Here is a 23,483-nt window from a genome sequence, read left to right as displayed (position 1 = left end):
ACAATGGAGGAGCCAAGAGCTCCAAACACAATAGAAGAATGTTTACAATTACAGTATACCAAGACTGTGAATAAGGCTAATTTCTCCATAGTGTTTAAAATTCATTCATTCCATGGGAATGACATAATGACAGACAGAGTACTGACTCCTTCAAATGTTAATGCATGGGTTTTAAAGTGGAAAATCAACACGTATCCAGCAGAATTCTGTCTAAATCTAATAGAAAGTGTCCCTGATGCACATCAACAGGCTTATCTCAGCTTATTGCCACACCACCGCACTGACTCCCAGTCCAGACCCCCCCTCGCTTTCTCTTCCTCATTCAGATGAGAGGGGCATGATCACAAAGCTGCTGGGGTTTAGGGTAAGAATAGTGGGGAGGGATGGGGGCAGGTATACTGCAAGGGGGGTGTATTCAATCCCAAATTATTATGGGAACTATTGGAGCCTTCAGCTTGACTCATTACACATGCTTATCAATGGATCCCAGGCCCCAGCATTACAGCTACTGGCTCATCAAAGATCTGCAAATTAAGGCAAATTAAGTGCGTTTTGGTCTCTTTAATAAGAGAGAGCGGCACGGATGGGAAAGCTATTCATTAGGATTCAGTCTTCTTTTGAAAGCTTTGAACTGTGTATCTGGTGTGTCACCAATGACTGGCTAAGTGAGGGGGAGCGAGCAGGAGGATTGAGTGAGTGGTACAGGGATAATGTGCATTTCTCGCCTATCCTCCCTAACAAGACTGAGCTGTTTCACACATCCTGATTAGCCCTAATCCTGGGCTTAATTAGTCAAAGAGCCAAGCTAATCACTAATTTGTGTGTGTGTGTGTGTGTTGGTGTGTGAAGAGTACTGATCTCATATTCAGTCCATCAATCGATAGGCACCTTTATAGAAATGAAAGAGTTGACACAGAGCCAAATGAATATCAGCAACCTTTGACCTGCTATCACCATGGCATTTTACAGCTGACCTATGAAAACATCATTCCTCCCACACACACCTGCCCACACAAACGTAATCCTTCATTAACCATAGACTATCTAATACAGCTCATTTCCCATTGAAATTCAATTGGGTCAGGTGGGTGGTTTGTGATATGTTGGGGGGAACTGTTAATGATGAGGTTAGCCCTAGAACAGTGGGTGCTAATTGACCTTAGAGAGGAGAACATGTTGTCTGAGTCCCGTCACTGTACTGTCAGGAAGGGTATGGGAGGAGGTGGAGAGGGAGGACAGAAGGAGGAAAAAATATGAAGGTAGTTATGAGTCAATCTGTCAAGGTGGGTTCTGAGCAGCTCACACCTGGCTGGGTTAAATAAGCCGTATTGTATGATGAGGTGAAGGGTACTTGTCTCTAGGTGCCCTGAGTGTGTGGTATGCCACCCTATCATATTATATTGGATTTATTCTGTAAACATACAAGGTTATGTGTAAACCCTCCCATCCAGGGTGTGAAGCTGCCCAATAGTAATGTCTTAGTAAACGTTCAGCTGATGTCCAGAGCACCATGATGAATTCCAGGGGATTTAAGAGAATGAAGATGTGTAGACCTCGGTTTAGACTCCCACAGAGAAGAGAAGAGGGGGACAAGACGTGGGGAGGTAGAGCGGGGGAAAGTGGTTAGTCAGACCCCTCCCTCTGACCACAGGAGGCTCCCTGCAGGAAACCAGCAAGGGGAAATGGGTGAGGAGAAAAGGCTTTTATTTGATTAAACATTTCCACCTAGGTCAGCACTGCTCAATGGGTTCCACTCTGTACTCAGCCGCAGTTTATTTAGGGGAAAAACTGATATTGATGCTCCAAAAATGAACACAACATAACATAGGTCAGTATTAGGTCCTTGTTTATAGGTTAAAACCCCACTGGGGTATTGGCAACCCATGATGCCTTGTCATAATAGCATAATATGCACTCCAAATGTGTTTTTCACAAAGACCCTTTTAAAAGCCATCTGAAAGTGAAACCAGCTGGCTGACCCTCTCCACACACACTAATACACACACACACACACACACACTCCCTGTCTCCATATAGCTTTACTGCGGGAGGAGGAGGAGGATACTGGCTGGAAAGCCAGAGTAAACAGACCCTCCAGGGCCGGACGTGTGGGATCCTTCCTCATCTCAACCACAGACAAACCTATGGGCTGGAGAAGAAACTAAGCAGTGTTTATTTACAGAACCAATTATCTAAAACTGCCCTCACTCACCCTGAGCACTGAGCACACAGCTGAGGCCGGACACCTCAGAAGGACAGGAAGCTTTGGTAGAGATAGACCAAATAGCCCACAGTAAACCACAAGACCCTTTGCATTCTTTAGCTTTGGGCCCCATGGTCTATCCAGGTCAACAGACCAGCATGGACCAGGTTGGTTGGTATGCAGAGGGATGGTTGCAGGTTTGGTTTGGGATCAGTTGACAGGGTCGTCTAGGGAGGGACCTTTCAGGTTCACCTCAGGTCCCTGGATCCAACAGTCTGAAGGCCTCACAGCACTGTGGGCTGAGGGGGAGGAGGGGGAGGCTGAGTGGGAGAGAGGGAGGGAAGCTCCATGCCCCAGGCCAGGAACAATCATTCAGAGACACATTCCAGGCTCTCCTCAGGGACAATGCAGACAAAGAAATTAAGATTTGTTGGGGGGGGTGTGTGTGTATTTGTGTGTGTGTGTGTGTGTGTGTGTGTGTGTGTGTGTGTGTGTGTGTGTGTGTGTGTGTGTGTGTGTGTGTGTATTTGTGTGTCATGTGTGTGCATGCATGCGTGCGTGCGTGTGTGTGGAGGTGTGATGACCTCTGACCTGTAGCCCCACAGGCACTTGTTAAAGCCCTCCGTATCTTCCTCAGCTCACTGAGCACCCCCAGGAAACCACCACGTAAACAAGGAAAGCAATCAGGAAACACTGCTTTCAGCACAGCTCTTACAACACACACACAAATAAACGAGCACACACAAACACCATTACGCACACACACACACACACCTACATCCAAACACACAAAATATATTTCAAACAACTTGTCGATAAAGGAAAGAGAATCCATTTATTAGTGTGGGAAATAAAAACAGGAAATAACTCAGATATCACTAATATACCAATACAAAATTAACTCTAAATGCACTTTATATAACTGTGCTGTGCTTTGTTGAGCTGCAAACCAATAAAGCATGACTGAGACTGACCAAGCAAGCAGTGAAAAGAAATGGATGGTTACAGTTGCATAGCGGTGTGGTTTTATTGTGGTTTATTGCAGGGCTTAGTCTTTTTCTGGTGGGGTGATAAAATCTCTTTGTCAGGTTTTCAAGTGTTGCTAGTGAGCAGCATTCTCGGTGTCTCAGTGTAATGTTCTTCTTTCTAGTGGCTTGGCAGCACACCTGGCTTACAGGGACCATTTGTCACAGCTTTATTTTCAAATGGTTTAACTGTTGATCACTGGGTTGTGTGTGTGGGAGTGTGTGTGTGTGTTATGACAAGGTACCGCCAGGTAAGAAAAAGGTAACAACGTAATCTTTCCATACTGTCACCTCCAGCTCAACAAAAACACAGCCAACTCACTTCAATGATAAATAACAAACCAGGTTTAAAATATCCACCCGAAAATGAGAGGGAAACAAATTGCTTTAAAAACCATTACGGTGTGGTTGAGAACGTAAGCCGTGCCAAGATTGCTGCCGGCAGGAGAGAGACAAAGAACACAGAGGAATGACTGAATGCTACATTTAGCTTGAGCTGTGTGCATTTCCTTTTAAACAAACACAACCATTTGAGCAGACTTCAGCCAGCTAGAATGAACCAGCTCCTAAAACACACTATGGGGGGATTACACACACTGTTCACTCCTCCACCCCCTCTCTCTCCCTCCCTCCCTTCCTTATTCCCTCTTCCTTACTGACTCAGTCATTTATATCTTATGGACATGGACATGCTGGGAGACACATTCCATTCAAACTGTGCTGCTTCTCCCTCATTAGTTCATTATTCCAGAGGAAGAACAGAAGGAAACTGACAAGTCCGTCAAGAACAGGGATATCAAAGGGAGACTCTTTAGAGCACAAGATGGCCCAGCCGTCAACCTCATCATCCGTAGCGGAGGAGTCTCATTAGTGGAGGAACACAGTGCATCACAGTTAGCATCAAATAGACTGGAGGGAGAATCATTAACATACGGGATGACATAGCAGGTCAGCCTCCTCATCTGCTGTATTAGTCCATAATACTCCATGCTGTGTTATTACAATACAGGACTGTGGGCTGTCCCTCTGTCAGGAGCATGGGGGTGTCACTGTGTCACTGTGTCACTGTTTCACTGTGTCACTGTCAACTAGCCAGCGTGTTCAGGTACATGTGAACTCTGACCTGTGCTCAGATATCAAGGCAGTGGTAGGCCAGGTGTCTCCAAGCTCTCCTCCCCTCTGGAAAGTGGAAACGCAAATGACAGAGCATATTCTGACCCACTTCTTTTCTGTTCCCTCCTCCTCTCACACTCCTTCATGACCTCCTTCAGAAGGAGATATCTGGCACCCCAATGACCCAACCATGGCTGAGAGAGTCTCAACGCCAAATAAGGCTTGGACAGGAAGGAGGCTATTATCTCAGGCCAATGTTCCTCATTCACAATTCCCCCTTTACGAGCAGTGTTTGAAACAACAGTCCAGAAAAACACAATTCAAAGGAGGGAAAACATAGATGTGTTTCTCTTGGGAGAGATTCCCGTTTTAAGGCTGAGAGTTTACAGAGCATTCATTAAGGAGAACATTGGCTGTTAAAAACATGGAGACATGGAGAGGAGGGAGCGGTGGGACCGGTGGGTAAGGCTGCTTAGCATCATGTTGTCACTCCAGGGATGCATAATTAGAATTTGTGGGGGAACAAATCCTTTCCTACTGCTTTTAATGGGCATAATTTAGAGTATATGGATTGTTAAATTACAATACCAAATGTAGCATAGAGAAGAGAAATGAGAGCGTCATAGCAGGGTTGTTCTAGGCAAGGCAGCTACACAAAGCTGCAGTATGCTGTCTGAGAAGCCCCCTGAGCACAACACCTGTACAGGTCTATAATTGTGTTGTACTTAATTGTCCTCTGTTCTCTCGTCTGTTGTTGTGCCGTGGAGAGGGACAAGACAAGGTGGTATACTTAAAATACTTGTCCAAGTAGGGGGGGCAAAGCTACGGAGCGAAACACCTGAGAACAATGTTTAGTAAACAGGGGCCACTTTGAAGGGATGGTATGCAGCACAGCAGGCCTCTGGGCTATCATGGGTCTATTCCCTCTAGCGTCCCTTTACTCTGGGGTAAGAAGGAGGCCATGCACACACACACACACACTCACTCACACCAGCCCAGCTTGAAAAGGGGCATTAAAGACATGCTCCGGAACTCTGGCGACTACTAAGTATTTTTTAAACCTCCCGCTTTGGGCTCGACGTGTCAATGTGTAGTTCATACATGCATAATCTATGAGCAGAATTCCTGTTTTACCTCAATTAGCCACAAAATCCCTAGATTGAAAGCGACAGTTTTTCTGGACGCTGTGCTGTGCCATGTCATTAGCACTTCCTCAACACATTACTGCTATGACACATTAAACCGGTAATGGGGTTGCTATCTAACACACTCATATCTCAAACACCATATGTCTTCATAACTCCATTATACTGTACATACAGTTGAAGTCAGAAGTTTACATACACCTTAGCCAAATACAATTAAACTCTGTTTTTTACAATTCCTGACATTTAATCCTAGTAGAAATTCCCTGTCTTAGGTCAGCTAGGATCACCACTTTATTTTAAGAATGTGAAATGTCAGAATAATAGTAGAGAGAATGATTAATTTCAGCTTTTACTTCTTTCATCACATTCCCAGTGGGTCAGAAGTTTACATACACTCAATTAGTATTTGGTAGCAATGCCTTTAAATTGTTTAACTTGGGTTCAAACGTTTCGGGTAGCCTTCCACAAGCTTCCCACAATAAGAAGGCCTATTCCTCCTGACAGAGCTGGTGTAACTGAGTCAGGTTTGTAGGCCTCCTTGCTCACACATGCTTTTTCAGTTCTGCCAACAAATGTTCTATAGGATTGAGGTCAGGGCTTTGTGATGGCCACTCCAATACCTTGACTTTGTTGTCCTTAAGCCATTTTGCCACAACTTTGGAAATATGCTTGGGGTCATTGTCCAATTGGAAGACCCATACCCATTTGTGACCAAGCTTTAACTTCCTGACTGATGTCTTGAGATGTTGCTTTAATATATCCATAAAATGTTCCTTCCTCACGATGCCATCTATTTTGTGAAGCGCACCAGTCCCTTCTGCAGCAAAGCACCGTAGTCTGGCTTTTTTATGGCGGTTTTGGAGCAGTAGATTCTTCCTTGCTGAGCGGCCTTTCAGGTTATGTCGATATAGGACTCGTTTTACTGTGGATATATATACTTCTGTACCTGTTTCTTCCAGCATCTTCACATGGTCCTTTGCTGTTGTTCTGGGATTGATTCGCACTTTTCGCACCAAAGTACATTCATCTCTAGGAGACAGAACGCGTCCCATTCCTGAGCGGTATGAATGCTGCGTGGTCCCATGGTGTTTATACTTGCATACTATTGTTTGTACAGATGAACGTGGTACCTTCAGGCGTTTGGAAATTGCTCCCAAGGATGAACCAGAATTGTGGAGGTCTACAATTTTTTTTTATGAGGTCTTGGCTGCTTTCGTTTCATTTTCCCATGATGTCAAGCAAAGAGGCACTGAGTTTGAAGGTAGGCCTTGAAAAACATCCACAGATACACCTCCAATTGTCAGTTAGCCTATCAGAAGCTTCTAAAGCCATGACATCATTTTTTGGAATTTTCCAAGCTGTTTAAAGGCACAGTCAACTTAGTGTATGTAAACTTCTGACCCACTGGAATTGTGATACAGTGAATTACAAGTGAAATATTCTGTCTGTAAACAATTGTTGGAAAAATTACTTGTGTCATGCACAAAGTAGATGTCCTAACCGACTTGCCAAAACTATAGTTTGTTAACAAGAAATTTGTGGAGTGGTTGAAAAACAAGTTTTAATTACTTCAACTGTACCACATATACTGACTTGTAAACCGACTTGATGGTTCGCCCTCCGACGAACCATCAAACAGGCAAAGAGTCAATACAGGACTAAGATTGAATCGTACTACACTGACTCTGACGCTCGTCGGATGTGGCAGGGCTTGAAAACTATTACAGACTACAAAGGGAAGCACAGCCGCGAGCTGCCCAGTGACACAAGACTTCCAGACGAGCTAAACCACTTCTATGCTCGCTTCGAGGCAAGCAACACTGAAGCATGCATGAGAGCACCAGCTGTTCCGGATGACTATGTGATCACGCTCTCCGTAGCCGATGTGAGTAAGACTTTTAAGCAGGTCAACAATCACAAGGCCGCAGGGCCAGATGGATTACCAGGATGTGTACTCCGAGCATGTGCTGACCAACTGGCAAGTGTCTTCACTGACATTTTCAACATGTCCCTGACTGAGTCTGTAATACCAACATGTTTCAAGCAGACCACCATAGTCCCCATGCCCAAGGACTCTAAGATAACCTGCCTAAATGACTACCGACCCGTAGCACTGACGTCTGTAGCCATGAAGTGCTTCGAAAGGCTGGTCATGGCTCACATCAACAGCATTATCCCAGAAACCCTAGACCCACTCCAATTTGCATACCGCCCCAACAGATCCACAGCTGATGCAATCTCTATTGCACTCCACACTGCCCTTTCCCACCTGGACAAGAGGAACACCTACGTGAGAATGCAATTCATTGACTACAGCTCAGCATTCAACACCATAGTGCCCTCAAAGCTCATCACTAATAATAATATGCCATTTAGCAGACGCTTTTATCCAAAGCGACTTACAGTCATGCGTGCATACATTTTTGTGTATGGGTGGTCCCGGGGATCGAACCCACTACCTTGGCGTTACAAGCGCCGTGCTCTAGCAGTTGAGCTACAGAGGACCACTAAGCTAAGGATCCTGGGACTAAACACCTCCCTCTGCAACTGGATCCTGGACTTCCTGACAGGCCGTCCCCATGTGGTAAGGGTAGGTAACAACACATCTGCCACACTGATCCTCAACACGGGGGCCCCTCAGGGGTGCGTGCTCAGTCCCCTCCTGTACTCCCTGTTCACCCATGACTGCATGGCCAGGCACGACTCCAACACCATCATTAAGTTTGCCGACGACACAACAGTGGTAGGCCTGATCACCGACAACGATGAGACAGCCTATAGGGAGGAGGTCAGAGACCTGGCCGTGTGGTGCCAGGACAACAACCTCTCCCTCAACGTGACCAAGACAAAGGAGATGATTGTGGACTACAGGAAAAAAAAGAGGACTGAGCACGCCCCCATTCTCATCGACGGGGCTGTAGTGGAAGAGGTTGAGAGCTTCAAGTTCCTTGGTGTCCACATCACCAACGAACTATCATGGTCCAAACACACCAAGACAGTCGTGAAGAGGGCACGACAAAGCCTATTCCCCCTCAGGAGACTGAAAAGATTTGGCATGGGTCCTCAGATCCTCAAAAAATTCTACAGCTGCACCATCGAGAGCATCCTGACTGGTTGCATCACCGCCTGGTATGGCAACTGCTTGGCCTCCGACCGCAAGGCACTACAGAGGGTAGTGCGTACGGCCCAGTACATCACTGGGGCCAAGCTTCCTGCCATCCAGGACCTCTAAACCAGGCGGTGTCAGAGGAAAGCCCTCAAAATTGTCAAAGACTCCAGCCACCCTAGTCATAGACTGTTCTCTCTGCTACCGCACGGCAAGCGGTACCGGAGTGCCAAGTCTAGGTCCAAAAGACTTCTCAACAGCTTCTACCCCCAAGCCATAAGACTCCTGAACAGCTAATCATGGCTACCCGGACTATTTGCACTGCCCCCCCCACCCCATCCTTTTACGCTGCTGCTACTCTGTTAATTATTTATGCATAGTCACTTTAACTCTGCCCACATGTACATATTACTTCAACTACCTCAACTAGCCGGTGCCCCCGCACATTGACTCTGCACCGGTACCCCCCTGTATATATAGCCTCCCTACTGTTATTTTATTTTACTTCTGCTCTTTTTTTCTCAACACTTTTTTTGTTGTTGTTTTATTTTTACTTTTTTGTTAAAAATAAATGCACTGTTGGTTAAGGGCTGTAAGTAAGCATTTCACTGTAATGTCTGCACTTGTTGTATTCGGCGCATGTGGCCAATAAAATTTGATTTGATTTGATTTGACATGCCTGGTGTAAAAATGTGTAGTTATGAATCGCTGGCTTTCACATCAGCAGAGATCCTGAGATAAAGAATGAGACCATGCTCTCCTTATATTGTTTTAGTGTCCTGACTCTGTGCCTTCTCCTTGGTAATCACCTGTCAGGGTGCCAGCTTTGCCACTGTCAGTGTTACCCTTAGAGTTAAAGTGAAAAAGTGTGTGTTGTGAGTGTGTGTGTGTGTTTGTGTGTGTGTGTGTGTGAGAAAGAGCGAGAGAGAAATAGTTGTCATGATAAGGCTATGATCATGCTATTCTTCAGGATTTAATAAGTAGGAACATGTGAAGGGTTTATAAAAGTGTAACAACCAGTCAACACACACTTTCTGGTCGCTGAGATCAGCAGTGTGCAGGTTAATGACTAACAGTAGAAAGAGTCCCAGGTCAATGGATAGAGGCCTAATGAAGTCCCTTTAACAACACTGCTAGTTTGAACAGGTGAGGTTTGTGTACATACTGATGGGACTGGCCCAAATTGATATGACTTATCATCTGCTAACACTGATATAGGGTTTTATAACATACACTCTCTCTTTAAACAAAACCATTGCCTTTGCTGTTTGATTGTGAATGAGCAAACTGCACTTATATATATGAACAAGGAATTTAATTGTATTTGTTTCTTTTCTTTTATTGTGATCCCCATTAGCCGACGCCAATGGCGATAGCTTGTCTTCCTGGTGTCCGACTCATAACGAAAAAGACATTACAGACAAAAAGACATTTCAATTTGTCCATATGCACAAAAAGCTTATTTCTCTCAAATTTTGTGCACACATTTGTTTACATCCCTGCTAGTGAGCATTTCTCATTTGCCAAGATAATCCATCCACCTGAGAGGTGTGGCAGATCAAGAAGCTGATTAAACAGCATGATCAATACACAGGTGCACCTTGTGCTGGGGACAATAAAAGGCCAATCTAAAATGTGCAGTTTTGTCACACAACACAATGCCATGACAAAGTTTTGAGGGAGCATGCAATTGGCATCCTGAGTACAGGAATGTTAACCAGAGTTTAATATTAATTTCTCTACCATAAGCTGCCTCCAACGTCGTTTTAGAGAATTTTGCAGTACGTCCAACCGGCCTCACAAACGCAGACCACGTGTATTCAAGCCAGCCCAGGACCTCCACATCCGGCTTCTTCACCTGCGGGATCATCTGAGACCAGCCACCTGGACAGCTGATGAAACTGAGGAGTATTTCTGTCTGTAATAAAGTTACTTATGATTGGCTGGGCCTGGCTCCTCAGTGGGTGGGCCTGGCTCCCATGTGGGTGGGCCTATGCACTCCCAGGCCCACCCATGACTGCTCCCATTCCCAGTCATGTGAAGTCCATAGATTAGGGCCTAATTTATTTATTTCAATTGACTGATTTCCTTATATGAACTGTAACTCAGTAGAATCATTGAAATTGTTGCATGTTGCGTTTATATTTTTGTTCAGTACATACATTTATCAAATAATGAAAGAGAAGGATTGCTGTTTTGAATTTGGTCAAGTTCGTGTGGGAGAGGTGGAAAAACGATTGTTATCCATCAATAATGATAAGCCACCAGGTATAGACAACCTTGATGGGAAACTATTGAGAATGGTAGCAGACTGTATTGCCACCCTATTTGCTATATCTTTCCACAGGCGTGGAAGGAAGCTAAAGTAATTCCACTGCCTAAAAATAGTAAAGCACCCTTTGCTGGCTCTAACAGCCGCCCAATCAGTTTGCTGCCTGTTCTTAGTAAACTGATGGAGAGAATTGTGTTTGACCAAATACAATACTATTTTTCAGAGAACAAGTTAACTACTGACTTTCAGCATGCATATAGAGATGACAGGTGATTGGTTCAAAGAAATTGATAATAATATGATAATTGGAGCTGTATTGTTAGATTTCAGTGCAGCCTTTGATGTTATTGATCATGAATTGTTATTGAAGAAACTCACTTGCTATGGCTTTACATCACCTGCCATCACATGGTTGAATAATTATTTAGCCAATAGAACCCAGAGAGTATTCTTCAATGGAAGCTTCTCTAACATAATATACAGTGCATTCGGAAAGTATTCAGACCCCTTGACTTTTTACACATTTTGTTACGTTACAGCCTTATTCTAAAATTGATTAAATTGTTTTTTTCCCTCATCAATCTGCACACAATACCCCATAACGACAAAGCAAAAACAGGTTTTTATACATTTACATAAGTATTCAAACCATTTCCTCAGTACTTTGTTGAAGCACCTTTGGCAGCGATTACAGCCTCTTCTTGGGTATGACGCTACAAGCTTGGCACACCTGTATTTGGGGAGTTTCTCCCATTCTTCTCTGCAGATCCTCTCAAGCTCTGTCAGGTTGGATGGGGAGCGTCGCTACACAGCTATTTTCAGGTCTCTCCAGAGATGTTCAAGTCCGGGCTCTGGCTGGACCACTCAAGGACATTCAGAGACTTGTCCCGAAGCCACTCCTGTGTTGTCTTGGATGTGTGCTTAGGGTCGTTGTCCTGTTGGAAGGTGAACCATCGCCCCAGTCTGAGGTCCTGAGCTCTCTGGAGCAGATTTTTATCAACGATCTCTCTGTACTTTGCGCCGTTCATCTTTCCCTCGATCCTGACTAGTCTCCCAGTCCCTGCCGCTGAAAAACATCCCCACAGAATTATTCTGCCACCACCATGCTTCACCATAGGGATGGTGCCAGGTTCTCCCATCTCTACAGAGGAACTCTGGAGCTCTGTCAGAGTGACCATTGGGTTCTTGGTCACCTCCCTGACCAAGGCCCTTCTCCCCCGTTTGCTCAGTTTGGCCTGGCGGCTAGCTTTAGGAAGAGTCTTGGTGGTTCCAAACTTCTTCCATTTAAGAATGATGGAGGCCACTATGTTCTTGGGGACGTTCAATGCTGCAGACATTCTTTGGTACTCTTCCCCAGTTCTGTGCCTCGACACAATCCTGTCTCGGAGCTCTATGGACAATTCCTTCGACCTCATAGCTTGGTTTTTGCTCTGACATGCACTGTCAACTGTGGGACATTATATAGACAGGTGTGTGCCTTTCCAAATCATGTTCAATCAATTGAATTTACCACAGGTGGACTCCAATCAAGTTGTAGAACAATCTCAAGGATGATCAATGAAAACAGGATGCACCTGAGCTCAATTTCAAGTCTCATAGCAAAGGGTCTGAATACTTATGTAAATACGTTTTATTTTTTATTTTTACACATTTTCAAACAAATCTAAAAACCAGTTTTCATTTTGTCATTATGGGGTATTGTGTGTAGATTGATGAGGATTTTTGTTTTTAAAGTGCAGCAAAGAAAGACCTAGCAAAGGTGCAGCTGCCTCAAAACATAGCAGCATCCTTGCCCTTAACTGCACATACAGAACTAACATCAACAACATGCATGTCTTTCCTGGGTTGACGAGAGATGAACTGCATCAATTCTTGTTCTTGTGAGAAATGTTATTGTGTTGAGATGTCCAAATTGTCTCTATAATCAACTTACATATAGCTCTGACAGACATACTTACCCCACCAGACATGCTGACAGGGGTCTCTTCACAGTCCCCAAATCCAGAATGAATTCAAGGCAACGCACAGTATTATATAGAGCCATGATCACATGTAACTCCCTTCCATCTCAAATCACTCAAGCAAACAGCAAAATTAGCTTTAAATAAACGAATAAAACAACACCTCACAATTCCTCTCCCCTATCTGACCTAGTTGTAATGTCTATGTTAATGTTTTTGTAAATTGTAATGTCTTTTTGTCTGTAATGTCTTTTTTGTTATGAGTCAGACACCAGGAAGACAAGCTATCGCCATTGGCATCGGCTAATGGGGATCACAATAAAATAAAATAAAAAATACAATTTCTTGTTCATATATATATAAGTGCAGTTTGCTCATTCACAATCAAACAGAAAAGGCAATGGTTTTGTTTAAAGAGAGAGTGTATGTTATAAAACCCTATATCAGTGTTAGCAGATGATAAGTCATATCAATATGGGCCAGTCCCATCAGTATGTACACAAGCCTCACCTGTTCAAACTAGCAGTGTTGTTAAAGGGACTTCATAAGGCCTCTATCCATTGACCTGGGACTCTTTCTACTGTTAGTCATTAACCTGCACACTGCTGATCTCAGCGACCAGAAAGTGTGTGTTGACTGGTTGTTACACTTTTATAAACCCTTCACATGTTCCTACTTATTTACTCCTGAAAAATAGCATGATCATAGCCTTATCATGACAACTATTTCTCTCTCGCTCTTTCTCACACACACACACACACAAACACACACACACACACACAACACACACTTTTCACTTTAACTCTAAGGGTAACACTGACAGTGGCAAAGCTGGCACCCTGACAGGTGATTACCAAGGAGAAGGCACAGAGTCAGGACACTAAAACAATATAAGGAGAGCATGGTCTCATTCTTTATCTCAGGATCTCTGCTGATGTGAAAGCCAGCGATTCATAACTACACATTTTTACACCAGTCATGTCACCCCGTTTACAAGTCAGTATTTGAGGTACAGTTGAAGTTGGAAGTTTACATAAACTTAGTTTGGAGTCATTAAAACTCGTTTTTCAACCACTCCATAAATTTCTCCAAAAATTGTTTACAGACAGATTATTTCACTTATAATTCACTGTATCACAATTCCAGTGGAACATAAGTTTACATACACTAAGTTGACTGTGCCTTTAAACAGCTTGTGGCGAGTGGCGCTGTGCAACTAGAGATCCTGGTTCAAATCCAGACTCTGTCGTAGCCGGCCGCAACCGGGAGACCCATGGGACGGCGCACAATTGGCCCAGCGTCGTCCAGGGTAGGGGAGGGAATGGCCGGCAGGGATGTAGCTCAGTTGGTAGAGCATGGTGTTTGCAACGCCAGGGTTGTGGGTTCGATTCCCACGGGGGGCCAGTAGGAAAAAAATAAAAATAATGTATGCACTCACTAACTGTAAGTCGCTCTAGATAAGAGCGTCTGCTAAATGACTAAAATGTAAATGTAAAATGAAAATTCCAGAAAATTATGTCATGGCTTTAGAAGCTTCTGGTAGGTTAATTGACATAATTTGAGTCAATTGGAGGTGTACCTGTGGATGTATTTCAAGGCCTACCGTCAAACTCAGTGCCTCTTTGCTTGACATCATGGGGAAATCAGTCAAGACCTCAGAAAAAAAATGGTAGACCTCCACAAGTCTGGTTCACCTTGGGAGCATTTTCCAAACGCCTGAAGGTACCATGTTCATCTGTACAAACAATAGTACGCAAGTATAAACACCATGGGACCACGCAGCCGTTATACCGCTCAGGAAGGAGACGCGCTCTGTCTCCTAGAGATGAATGTACTTTGATGCGAAAAGTGCAAATCAATCCCAGAACAACAGCAAAGGACCTTGTGAAGATGCTGGAGGAAACAGGTACAAAAGTATCTATATCCACAGTAAAACGAGTCCTATATCGACATAACCTGAAAGGCCGCTCAGCAAGGAAGAAGACACTGCTCCAAAACCGCCATAAAAAAGCCAGACTACGGTTTGCAACTGCACATGAGGACAAAGATCGTACTTTTTGGAGAAATGTCCTCTGGTCGGATGAAACAAAAATAGAACCGTTTGGACATAATACCATCGTTATGTTTGTAGGAAAAAGGGGGTGTTGCAAGCCGAAGAACACCATCCTAACCGTGAAGCACGGGGGTGGCAGCATCATGCTGTGGGAGTGCTTCGCTGCAGGAGGGACTGGTGCACTTCACAAAATAGATGGCATCATGAGGAAGGAAAATTATGTGGATATATTGAAGCAACATCTCAAGACATCAGTCAAGAAGTTAAAGCTTGGTCGCAAATGGGTCTTCCATATGGACAATGACCCCAAGCATACTTCCAAAGTTGTGGCAAAATGGCTTAAGGACAACAAAGTCAAGGTATTGGAGTGGCCATCACAAAGCCCTAACCTCAATCCTATAGAAAATGTGTGGGCAGAACTGAAAAAGCGTGTGCGAGCAAGGAGGTCTACAAACCTGCCTCCGTTACACCAGCTCTGTCAGGAGGAATGGGCCAAAATTCACCCAACTTATTGTGGGAAGCTTGTGGAAGGCTACCCGAAACGTTTGACCCAAGTGAAACAATTTAAAGGCAATGCTACCAAATACAAATTGAGTGTATGTAAACTTCTGACCCACTGGGAATGTGATGAAAGAAATAAAACCTGAAAGAAATTATTCTCTCTACTATTATTCTGACATTTCACATTCTTAAAATAAAGAGGTGATCCTAACTGACCTAAGACAGGGCATTTTTACTAGGATTAAATGTCAGAAATTGTGAAAAACTGAGTTTAAATCTATTTGGCGAAGGTGTATGTAAACTTCCGACTTCAACTGTATATCCATGTCTGAGGACATCGGGAGACAACGAGGAAATCAGCCACAAGGGGCAACAGTGTGTGAGTGCTGTTACTTTCAAGTAGGCGTTGAAGACAGGGATGGCGATTGGGCATATAGTACTCATCTAGTAAGCATCTGCCTCTGGTTACAAAGGTTGCATGTTCAAATCCAGCTATAGAAAGTAGTTTTTATTTAATTTTTAAGCCTTAACCATTCGGAGTTAATGCCTAACCTTAAGAATTCTGAGTTAATATCTAAACTTAACCCTGGAACATACAGAGATGTAACCAAACACTTCAAAATGTGATGTTTGGAACAACTTCGAAATTAGATTTTTTTGAAACATCGATTAACTTCTAATTCTGATGTGAGACCGCGAGAGCTTGTTATTTTACACAGCTAAGGCAATAAGAGCGCATTCTGGCTGTCAGCAGTCAGACCATGAGTCAGACAGGCTGCCTGGGTCAAGGACCACTTCATGCCACACGGCTGGGCTTGGCACACAACGTCAAAGGATTAAACAGATATGAAAGGATGATAGTAAAGTTTTATGTAGCCTAAGTCAGTCGATACTTATCAACTCACCCCACCCATGCCATGCCATCTTTCATTCCCACACACAAGCACACGCTCATAAACGCAAGCGCACATAAGAATAGACTATTACAGGAATATCACTTTTCAAATTCAGTCAAAACCCAAGTCAGCTAAGGTGAAATAGAGCAGTCTTTACCTGTACAAATGTGAATAAATCCGAGTAGAAAGCAAATTCCAACAGAACGCGCAGGCATCATTCCAAAGCAGCAGAGGACGGAAGCTAATTATATTATCCACAAATGGTTGATGTGGTCTATTCGATGTAAATAAAAATATTTTTCAAAAATGTTCTGCTTCCTTCTTCAGTTAAACAGCCTACCACGCCGTCTCCAACTCTCTTCTCTGTGGCTGTGCGCTGCGCTGGGGTAGCCTATGGTGAGAGCAAGTCTCCGAATAACTCCGTGTGGGATGATTGGTATTTCTGTACACTGTTACAAAGATACTACTTTACTGATAGCTCATACCAAACCTCCCGGTCACATTATTAGGGTTGCCCACGAGATCGTCCACATAACTAGGATCTTATTCTCGATTCCGAGTTAGCTTCTTAAAACCAAGACTAAACACTGAGGTTTTAGCGGAATTCATCTGTGATCAAACATTATTTCCACTTTGGCATAGTTTTCTTTCGAATGAGTGATATGGCAGAGTCCAAAATCCGAACGTCCACCTTCAGTGCAGTCACTTTCCTGATTTCAGTTGCCTGTTTCTGAAACCCGCCGGCGCTCACCCGACTTCGTGTACTTAGGGCTGAAGGGACGTTTGAAAAGGGCAGCGCTCAGTGAGGGCTGTATGGTATGCGCCACTCTTCCCAGTCCACAATGGGGTTTTTCATAGAGGTTATTTTAAGACGGGAAACCTAAATTGAATGTATTTACCTATTAAGTTAAACCAGTGTTAGCCTTCTCCAAATGTTAATCTAAATCTAAAACCAATGTTATTTTACATAATATGATTGTGGCCAGCCAGTGCTACTTCGCGTCTTGCTTAATGAATTAATTACATTTCAATTAAAAGTGTATTTGAATTATTATTAACTATAAAAAATGTGTCTAACCAAATTGATTGAAATTGTACTCAGTTATAGGCCTAGTCGAATTCGTCTACTTGCAGAACAAAAAGTGATGGGCAAAACCAGTAATTCTTCTGCAGTTTTTCTCTACTCAAACAACAGCAGAACAAATGTTAAACAACAGACAATGATGTCCCCTGTGTGGGTTTTATAAAGTGAAAGGGATTGTCTAACAGACAGGGTGCTCCCTTTACATCCTATTCAATGAAAAGTCAAAGGGACTGCACAACGTCGTTCACCCCGCTGGGAGACATAACAGTGTTTAAAACGACCGTGTGAACCAAGGTCTCACAACATATGTGCTTATATGTGACCTTTCAATCCCGCAAGTGGCTCACTTGGGCACAAGATATTATCTTAATAAGCCAATTAAAATTCACTTTGGCAGAGATTAGCCAGGAGCAGTGTTGCACTTCTCTTAATCATGAATTAAGATCAACCCCAGGGAACTCTCAGTCTCAGCACGCCAATGGCAATGGCAACATCAGATAGAATGACCATTTAATTTTCAAGTTCAGTGCATGAAAAAAATACAAATAAAATCTAAGAATACACAATAATCTGATTTTGTATGAATAAAAGCTTTAGAATTTCATTAAATACAACCAATTAAGAACATTTTACTATTGATTAATTGTCAATAAAGATAGATAACTTTCTTGAGGGCTTAATGGGTTTATTGTAGGAATGCAGTGGAATCTGCCTAACCCTTCTCTCTGGCTTGCTTTATGACCAGAGAGCAAGCACACCCTCTGCTGGCTGACTTGGATCATGTTAGAGATTATTCACAAGAGAGTATTCTTCTCTTTCATGCCCTTTCTACAAAAGTATGTACAGCATTGACCTGCTTTGATGCTCTATCTATCCCACCTTCCTACATGTTAAGTTATATCACATGTTTTCGTGGCTGAGGTAAATTCCAGAGTATTTTCATTTCCAGGCTACAATTGCTTATGCTTAACAAAAGCTGCTTTGGTTTTGCACTTTACTAAGAGGAAATTGAGGTTGATGACCGACTGTCGGCATGTCCTGCAACGTGAAACGTTCCTTATTATTAACACCTGCACCATGTTACACATTTCCCTGACACATGAACCCAGAGCTGCAGAAAGAGTCAATTTCTCTGACTCTCTCTCTCTCTCTCTCTCTCTCTCTCTCTCTCTCTCTCTCTCTCTCTCTCTCTCTCTCTCTCTCTCTCTCTCTCTCTCTCTCTCTCTCTCTCTCTCTCTCTCTCTCTCTCTCTCTCTCTCTCTCTCTCTCTCTCTCTCTCTCTCTCTCTCTCTCTCTCTCTCTCTCTCTCTCTCTCTCTCTCTCTCTCTCTCTCTCTCTCTCAATAAAGCATCTCCGTACGCCCATGTGTCCATTTTGATAAACCTCAGCATTGCTCCTGCAGTTGGAGAAAGCCTTCCTTCCCTGCCTTCAATCTCTTTATTGCTCTGAGTGTGCCACTGCCAGCCCAGCTGAATGCTTGCAGATTAAACTAGACCAGTTCTGGAACCTGTACAACACACAACACACAGCAGTATAGCAGCCCACCCCAGCGCCACTGGTAAAAAAGCAGTCAAATATGGGTACTTACAGGCTAACCATCAGCACATTCCTTCACAAAACATTGAGTTTTTCCACCCCTTCTCCCTTCACACACAAACACATGCACATTATACCTACTCTCTCCGTATTTTTCTCTCACATAACCTCAAAGTGACAACTGCTTGGTCCTGTAGAAGATGAATGACAAAACAAGAACATGTGATCTACTTTCTCTGTCTTCCATCCTCCATCCTCCCACTTCCCATTTTTCCCCTGTCACTTTCACTACCTCACCCCTCTTCCTCCCCCATTCCCCCCATTCCCCCCATCCACTATCACTCTGGATACCCTTCTCCTTGTACCCCTTCGTTTCTCTCAGGGGTAAAGGAAGGATGAGGTCATTATTTAAAGGGGGTAAGGTAGTGTAGATCAGTCTTGGAGAGGTGGGAATCAATCAAACCTTCAGGGTCAGAGGCTGAGGAATTCCAGGAAGACAAACAACCACTTAAGCCTGGACACATACTTCCCATTGCATTATCCCTCTGTAACCAGTCCCCTCCTGAGACAAATAGTGTTGAAAACGGTTCTCCTCTCAAAACACAAAAGGATCAGTGTCAGTACATCCAGTGACATTCTGTGAGTTCGCCATCAAATCCCCTTCCAGAGCAGAGGATAAAGTGTGCTTACTAACCTCAGAGGATGTGGTGTTGAGGAGAGGAGGCCTCCCTCCAACCACATCACGGTGCGGAAGAGTCAACAGGTTGCCTACACAAACACCCAGGCTCTCCCAGGGAGAGCAGGGACCATAGCTCCAGGCCAGCTGCCTAAACAAACACTGCAGAGCATGGCTAATGGTATAAATATGATGTAGAGGTCCACTAGGAGAGCTGACCGCACATGCGTGTGGCCTCCAACATAACAGCAGGTGCAGCACACATTGCAGAGTGCAGAGTTTATGATTTCTACGGTACATTTCACAGGTCCGCCTGACCATCCAATGCCTCTCCAAGACTAATGTAACCACGGCAACAGATGGTACAAGTAGACACAAAGAGAAACACAAATATTTTATCGGTTGTCATAGAGAAAGGAGAAATAAGCCAGAGGGATCAGACAATGGCAAATATTGTAAATTATTGTTTTGCTATTTAAAGCTTCAGCTGTAAATTGGTTCCGAGCCAGACCAAAGAAGACTGAACCCAAACACTAACTAAAACTGTCACTGATATTCATGAAGGAATAAATCATATTAAGTGCTATCACCATAGATACGAACAGCAACAAACACTGCATAATTAGTTAGTGTATAATTGCATAATGGCATAGTTAGTTCTGTATAATTAATTAGTCATAAGTGATTGATGTTTTGTTTCTCTTTCACATAAAAATATCTGTAGGGTGACCTTTGTCGTGAAGAGTAGCTTAGACATAACTGATTTCTTTGTGTTTTCACACAGAAGAAGAACCATGCATCTGCCCATCCCACTCCCTCTTTTCAACAGCTCTTTCTTTGTGTAGCTACAACTCTAACATACAGTACACCTGTAGGTGCTGCTAAACATATGCCTTACTAGCTATGTGTTTCTGACAAGGACATCTGGAATCCCCCCTATACCAGGCATGTATTGCTGTCAGGCAGCTTTCAGTAAATAAGAAGTACAAAAAAAATATATGCCAATCTCTTTCCCTATATGCTAATCATAATCACAAGGACACCATAGAAATGAGCTCCTTAATCACTGAGGAAATTAAGGGCATTTGGGAGTCAATGAAGCTTATGTAGTTATTATATGTGTTTCATGGGGTTGGTGGATGGTATTGTATATATTAGAGCAATATTTTAGTATTATACAGTACAATATTACATTGGTATTCCTCATGTACATAGAGGGCATAATCACTGATAGCTGTTATAAGTGGTCTTTGTTAACATTGGTGGTGTTAACCAGTCAATCTAGACTCCAGTTTGTCTAAACTCCATTACTGGGTGTCTGGCACTAACAGTATGTGCACCTTCCCTTTCCCTCTTTCATATTTCTCATCTTCAAATATTTTCCATTTCACCTCCCCCTCTTCCGGCGTCTTCCCTTTCTCTCCATTATCTGTAACAACCCATCCACCAACTCTTCCATTTCCCCCCACTCTCTGCCTCTCTCTCTCCATTCGTCAGTCGCAGAGCGCAGCACTCTAGTCACTCAGGGTCATACACACAATGAGAATGTGAAATATGACAGACGGCCTTCATATTCTCTATCTTACAGCAAGTCTGGGACTGCTGATGCACAAATCATGCTGCTCTTCTCTTTCTTTCCCTCTCTCTGCGTTTCTCTTCTCTGCAAATTGACAAACTGAATGCTGCTGTGATGTTCCTATCAATCGTGATGCCAATTGACTTAACAGGTACAACCATACCCTCTCTCTCTCTCTCCCTCTCTCAATGTAGTGATGTCTGTAGTGTTATGCTTTATATGAAGAATCCAGAGGTGAATATCACTTTGGTTGACTTTAATGAAACAGTAAACATAGCTAGCTAGGTAGCTAGCTAGCAACATAACACCAGCATGCTGACTGACTCGCCCAATCACCTTTTATGGCGCCCTGCACTATAATAAAATAGTTATAATCCAACACATCACCCGTTCTTTGAGTCTTTTAAGACATGTTTCTAAAATGTGTTAAATCATCACATTACATGAAATACTGTTTATAGTCCATCACTCTCTAAAACAGCCTCTTGGATCTTCAACATTAACTATAACTTCAGGTGAGCTGGGTAGAATGCCAGTCACCTTCAAATTAAATTAAATTAAACTTCATAGCTGCAGTGGGGTTATTCTGCCACATTCTGCCACATAATGTGTTAACTACTGCACATCCTCTCCATATTTTTATTTTTGTATTTTTTATTTAACCTTTATTTAACTAGGCAAGTCAGTTAAGAACAAATTCTTATTTACAATGACGGTAGCTGCAGTCCTCCACATATTTGTCTGGTGGTTTGACAACTCGGCCACGAGAAGACATGTGCACTGGAGTCTGTGGTGCTGTTTACAGGAGGTGGGTCAGCATCTGGAACAGGTAAGTGCCACTCTGTGTCACACTCTGGGTGTTCCTCGCCAACCTTTGGAGGAGTCTCTGGAGCACTGTGGAGGGGTTTGGGGGGGCCTCGATTGTATGACCTGGATGTGTCACACTGAAGTTGTCTTTGTCCAGCCTCGTTCGTCATCCAGCTTCACGGCGACGTTGACTCCGGGCTGGAGTTCTGGAAGGGCTCTGACGTTGTACCTGTAGCTCTGCTTTGCTCTCTCGTTGACACGTCTCACCTGCTGGAGGTCTGGCCATGCTGGATGTAGGTTAGCCTCCAGGGTGGGGACAGTGGTGAGGAGTTGTCTGCCAAGCATGAGCTGTGCTGGCCTCATACCTTTGGCTTGCAATGGTGTTGCTCTGTAGGTCATGAGAGCTAAGAATGGGTCAGCATGTTTCAGGATCCTTTTGGCTGTCTGCACGGCTCTCTCTGACTCACCATTTGCTTGGGCGTAGTGAGGGCTGGCGGTAATGTATCTGAAATCATAGTCTTTAGAGAATTGCATGAAAGCTCTACCTGAGAACTGGGGAGCATTGTCTGTAGTTAGCACATTGGGCATCCCACCTGGTGAAGATGTTCTCTAGTAGTTTCTCCTGTTATTTCTTTGAGATAAGCTATTTCTATATATCTAGCACAGGAGGCTGCTGAGGGGAGGACGGCTCATAATAATGGCTGGAAAGGAGCCAATGGAATGACATCAAACACATGGAACCCATGTGTTAGATGTATTTGATATCATTCCACTCATTCCTCTCCAGCCATTACCACAAGCCTGTCCTCCACAATTAAGGTGCTACCAACCTCCTGTGATAACTAGCAAAATAGTGCACAGCTACCAAGTAGTTTTGCTTGTTGAGTTCACATGTCAGCTGCTACTCTTTTCCATGGGTGACTGGGGAGTGGAGTGGTGATCAGAGGTTCCCACCTCTGAGTAGGTTTGGACTCCTCACAGTCTTTGCATGTACTTACTATTTGCTGGATGTGTTTACCTATTCTAGGTCACCACACACTACCTCTAGCTCGCTCCCGGCACTTCACAATGCCGATGGCCATCGTGTATGTGCTTTAACACTATTCTATCACCATACAACACTAGTCCTTGTGAGGTTGAGAGGTGCTGTCGGGAGGTGTAGTAGGCTTTTACCTTGTCTGGCACTTTGGCTGCATACTTAGGCCATCCTGTTGTCACATAGTGTTTCACCATCTGAAGCTCTGCATCATGTTGTGTCTGCTTCTTGACGACATCAAGCTTGGTGGGTGAGATAGGCCATGCAGTATGAACTGCATCCTCATAGGCCTCGATTTCACTGGTCAGCTCAATGATCTCTGGTGTGACAGCTGCCTGGGGATGTCTGGAACCGCTGTCTGCTATAACAAGCTGCATCCCCGGCACATACTCAGCTATAGGGTTACAACGCATGATGCGCATCAACAGTCTCTGGTACCTCAAAGGCACTACGTCAAGGTCATTACAGTTTATCGGTGGATGAGGGGTTT

General features: G+C 43.8%; 1 protein-coding gene across 1 annotated transcript in view; it reads right to left on the bottom strand.

The window, feature by feature from the left end:
• Positions 1–16,479, bottom strand: part of LOC311142997 (roundabout homolog 1-like) — a 171,611-nt gene extending 155,132 nt beyond the window's left edge. Inside the window, exon 1 of the mRNA XM_084178786.1 lies at positions 16,436–16,479. The gene's annotated coding sequence lies outside the window, so the exon portion shown is untranslated. The remainder of the gene's footprint in view (positions 1–16,435) is intronic.
• Positions 16,480–23,483: the final 7,004 nt, after the last annotated feature.

Source organism: Coregonus lavaretus, assembly GCF_964263955.1.
Source record: "Coregonus lavaretus genome assembly, chromosome: 15".
Lineage (NCBI taxonomy): Eukaryota > Metazoa > Chordata > Actinopteri > Salmoniformes > Salmonidae > Coregonus > Coregonus lavaretus.
The sequence above is the reverse complement of the archived record's forward strand: the minus strand, read 5'-3'. Positions and strand labels throughout refer to the sequence as shown.